Below are 5,354 nucleotides of genomic sequence, written 5' to 3'. Positions count from 1 at the left end.
CCCCCGCCTTCCCTGGTGGTCCCCTAAGTCCAGCTTCTAGAGAGCCAAATGAACAGAGTACCTGTTTAAATTCTTACAGGATTTTCATTTTATGCGGAGCAGCAGGAGGAATGTTGTGCCCTTTCTGGTGCAGAGCTAAATTTCCCACCAGAACCATATGTCTGCAAAGCGGACCTTCTTCTCCCAAGGGAAATGAGCAAGAAATGTGGCAACTCCCTTCTTTCAGCTACAGGCAAGTATAGCAGGACATTTTGTGACAGCTACAGCACTAAAGACTACACTTCACTTCCAGTCCAGTAAACCAAACCTGCCAGGAGACTTGATATCAAGTGATGCTTCCTTTCTCACCAATACCACCCTCCAGGCATGTACATGACATCCAGACAGTTGCAGAAATGGCTCAATTAATTGTTGTCTTGTAAAGGTATTTTGAAATCCTACCAAACAATGTGGAAAAAGTGGAAATGCCAGAGGTGTTCATTTAGAGGAGTGGTTTCTCTGCTGACCAAATGCTGTTTACAGTGCCGTTTATCAGCCAGTGCTAACCGTTCTTTGCCTTAGATAACCCTTTAGTTGAAGAGTTGCAAGCACCTCTATTTGGTTATCACTAAAACTTATCAGAATGCTAGATGTCGATACTAGACTTTATTGAAGCCTGAAACCTGCAGTTTTGCAGTCACTGGGTATTGCACCAGTGTGAACCCTCAGTCTTAACACTTGTGAGCGGTAGGAAAGGCATGGTCTTGATCCAAATTTCATAGCCTCACTCTCATTGGATACTTTGGGCAACACCAGCTTTTTCCTTCTAGCTGCCGTAGCTATGTCTGCTGTAGTTTATCATAATGTGAAATGTGGCAGTTTTAAGTTAGTCAGTGTTGGTCTGGTAGTTCTGATGATAACAACAGAAAGCTCAAGGTGGGCTGTATCAGTGAAGAGAAGGACAGAGGATGATGATTAGACTGCTAAAGGCATTTCAGCTGGTATAGGATATAATAAGCATATTGATACATAATTTGGGTAAACCACAGCAGGATCTGAAGGAGAAAAAAGACAAAGTCAGGTCTGGTATTATGATGTGTACAGTATAATTCGTTAATACAGACCTACCATCTTTATTTGTTGTTATTTACCTTCCTATAGCACTTCAAGACTAACATATGATCCTATCGATGGCAATACTGTATAAAGACAGTGGAAATACATAGTCCAAATTCCTGAAGAGTTTACCATCTTCGTATGGCAAAGAGAGTGTGGAACACTGAAGCCTTATGTGATCTTGGCACACCAGAATCTTAAGTACCTTCTGGTTTGGCTAGGCCTGCGGGCAAATGTTCTATGTGTGATACCATAGAGAAGGGGATAGATGGACACAGAGCAGAGTAACATAGCAAAAATGACAGGCAAAGAAAATAATCATTGTAGCAGTCTCTGATATGTCTAAGAAAGTGATAATTTGCTTTGTTAAAACAGATGAAGGGAAGCTTACAATAAATCAGAAGTGCCAAGTGGAGAGACTGTGCAGACAGATAGGAAAAGTTGCAGTTCTTGATGCCTAAGGGTAAAGTAAAAGATAACACCAAGTAATAGTTATTTTGTTCTGAAGGATGTGTTTAAGCGTTTTGTTCAGTTGCAAAAATTAAAGTATAACTTAAAATAATATTAATTTCACTTCTCTGGCTACTTTCAGATAGTGTGAGCTTGATGTCAAAAAGCCAGTAAGTGTTGACACTTATTTATTTTTTCCCTCAATTTAGTCTGTTCTTCCATTCAGTTTTCTAAGGAACATCAGTCATCATTTAGGATTGTTAAATTGAGAAAACAATTAACCTACTAGTGTTTAACAAGTACCAAAGTGTATTTGTGAGTCAAATACCCATATACACTTATTTCTATCAGGGCAGCTAACTTTGGATTCGAGGCATCAAAGAGGGTACTGAAGGAGGGCTTTTACAGACTATTGCTTACCTGCATGAGCCTTTGAACTTAAGGCATCGTTCTTTGTCCTGAACAGGAGCAGCATGTTTAGAATTAATGAGATGAAGAATGTCCTGAAGTTGATTGCAGATACATCAAAATGTTTTCATACAGGAGAGCAGCTAAACAGATTGACAATCAGGGCAAGTTCTGTCCAGTGTAAATGGCTGTAAACCTTATGTTTGAAGATTATACTGTTCAAAAGTGCAAGTTTATGTCACCATTAGAGATCTGATACCACTGTGCAGTCCAGTGTTTGTTGTTTTGCCTGACTGAAAGACTGAGAATATGCCATATCTTGGTTTTGCGACTTGTTGCTTTTACTGAGAATAATATGCACCATTTCATACACAAGCAAGAAATGTTGTGCATTCAGGATGAGGTTCATGTGCTTCATCTTCAGATCCTTGCAAGTACAAAATAGGTATTGCTCAACTCATTGGCAGAGTCCTGGTCTTGTCATTCTAGAGAAGCTCATTTTAAATCTGTGATCTTTAAGGGCTTCTCCTGGTTTAGTAGATAAGTTTGTTCAGCCTTTACATACTGTCTGGAAAATAGAAAAATTCAGGTAGATCAGCTTTTAAACCTGGTGGTTTTTAAACCCTTGATCATAGAGTACTTGAAAGAAATCAGATTAATGGATGGTTAGTTCTGCTATTACCTGTTTCTATTAAATGGAAACTTTTAAAAGCAAGACTTCAGCTTTGGCTTGCCCAAGTTGCTTACACTGTACGTGTTATAATTTGTGTCCAGGTTTTTTGACAGCTGTGTCTAAATTGTTAACACCACTTGTAACTGTTTAATGCTGCATTAATGCGAACACATACAAAACTTTTCTGCATAGAAAAAGAATTCTGTAGTTTTGAGAAACCATGAAAGCTGAATTGTCTGTTTGTCAAATTTGCCTGAAATCACTGAAAATCTGAATAGTCAGCATGAATTAATTATTTTTTTTGCCATTTTTTCCCTTCATATTTCCTTGTGAAATAATCCTTAAGTCAGACCTTTTAGTTCTGATATACATAGTTATGAACAATTATTAACTAGTGCAAACTGATGCTTTTTAATTCTTTGAAATCTGAGACTTGCTTTTTCGTCTTTTACTTCATCCACACCTTGAATGGGCTGTTCAATAGAGTAGAAATTAATGTCTTTCAGGTATATGTTTCTCTCTAGCTAAAGCTGTAGTGGACTGATGAGTGAACATTATGAATATTCATTCTTTGATTCTCTTGTTCCTCAAATTTTCACATACTGGAAGTCCTAAGTGCCCTTAAAATCAGACTGCTTACCAAGTCAAAATACACTACAATAACTCTGTAATGCAAGAGGTGGACAGGGGGCTGACTGAGGAGTGCAAATTCTAAATATTTGCCTTGATATTTGAAAGTAGATACATTTCTGCCTTTTTCATTTCCTTTGAATGATATATAATTCCCCTGAAAGTTAAGCAAGAGCTTGAATCGGAGATTTAGTTTCTTACTTACTTCAAAAGAGGATAAAAATAATTATATTAGAAATTATAAAATACAGCAATCAGACATAAGGCTTTTTAGATTTTTATTCTCAAAAGAGCCATTCTTGTAGTTGAAATAATTATTGTGGAGGTTTTACTTAATGTAAGTATTTTAAATAAAAAGGTAGCTATTACATTATGTAGTATTGATATAAGAAAAAAACCTGAGCATAAGAGCATGAATTCATTGAATTGATGTTACTGATTTTCATGTGAATCAGGATTTTCAAAAACATGCCAAGTATGATACAATGCTACCACTTTAAAATAGCTGTATTGCCTCTCTTTCATTTCTGCACTATGGAATAATTCTAACTTTACTAGTATTTTTAAAGATGCTGATATCTTTAGGGGAGCCACATAATAGTGCAGAGCAGTGTAACATAAAATATTAATTAGCAGCATACACTTCAAGTGGAATTTCAATCTTATTTCTGTAAGCTGTTAGTTATTTAAAGAATGAGCATTCTTTTTTTTCCTTCGAGGTATTGTGAAACAAACACATGCAGATAATATAATTCCTTCTTTTGCAGAAATGCTGAAAGAGCTCATTTTGATATCCTGAGATCCCATCATACCACACAAAGCCAAGATGAGTAACCTCAGTCTAGAATACCTTACGTCTTGCAGTAAGCTGTTCTGGAGATAAGGAAGATAGCAGTGCATAAACACTATAGAAGTACTTGTCATAGCGTCCTGGTGACCATATTCTGCTGCTGCAGGCAGTGTCTTTCATGTGAGGTATAAAACTACTGATTTTAACAGCATTTGGCCCTTATAACTGCTATGCCACTCTGAAAAAGCATGAAAGTTAATTGCAGAGGCTGGAATAATTTCAACTCAAACCAAATTCCTTTTGTCTATCAGCATTCCTGTAGCCTTTTTGGGGCAGGGGGGACTGGGAAGGGAGATCTAATACTTCTCTCCCCTGGTAACTTGGCATAAACAGCTGTTTTGTGCCAGTTTGACAGTGGTGTCTATATTAATAATCTTGTTCCATTTTGACATTCTTGCTGTAAGCAGGCAAAACTCAAGCTATCTCATTAAATCATCATCTGGCGTCGGTTATTCTGACACACTGGGCCAAAAGATGTCTGCTTTTCTCTTCGTGTTCTTGCTATGGGGTAATTTATTTGCCCACGGAGAAGACTTCTGCATATTAACACTTCCCCCCTGCCCTCCTTCACAGGAAGGTGAAGGAGGTGAAAAGAGAACTGTTTTCAGGGGAGGAGGAGCATATGGTAGACCATCTCTGGTCTAGTCCTCTTCTCAGAAGGCTCAGTGGATTTCTGAAGTGCTCTGCCTTAAGCTGCATTGGCTGTCTTCTTCCTTTTTTATTCTTAGTGGGATCTGGAGAAGTGAGGAACTTATAGTCCCATTTTGACCCATCTCATGGAGAAAGCAAGACTTCAAGTAAATTTCCATTAACTTCAGTTGGTCCTGAGTTGGAGAGAGAATAGCAAAGCTAGAAAGCTTAGTATTGAGGACAGGAGAGAAAGAGGAAATGTAGCAAAATTACAAGGGACTCATTCAAGGGAATCTTGAGAGCTGTTGGGGATAGAAGCTTTGATAGGTGAGAGCTAATTGCAGAGAATTAGGTGTTTGTGTGGGAGCAGATGGATTTCTTGGAGTAATCTACCAGATGAATGGAGAATTAATTAATTGAAGACTTTCACAAAATTAATTTGGTGGCTCAGTAAGTAAGCAGAGAGAGACGATTCATTTTTTGAGCACACTATGTGAATAAGGGTTTCCGATGAGTTAGTTTATTTTGCATTATTATTAATGGAATTTGTATTTTGGAAGCTAGGTTCAGAGATTTCTTCTGGATTTTCTGGAGAGAGTAAGACAGTTATAGAAGTGG

Source organism: Antrostomus carolinensis, unplaced genomic scaffold (assembly GCF_000700745.2).
Source record: "Antrostomus carolinensis isolate BGI_N321 unplaced genomic scaffold, ASM70074v2 scaffold31895, whole genome shotgun sequence".
Classification (NCBI taxonomy): domain Eukaryota; kingdom Metazoa; phylum Chordata; class Aves; order Caprimulgiformes; family Caprimulgidae; genus Antrostomus; species Antrostomus carolinensis.
Note: the sequence above shows the minus strand (reverse complement) of the source record.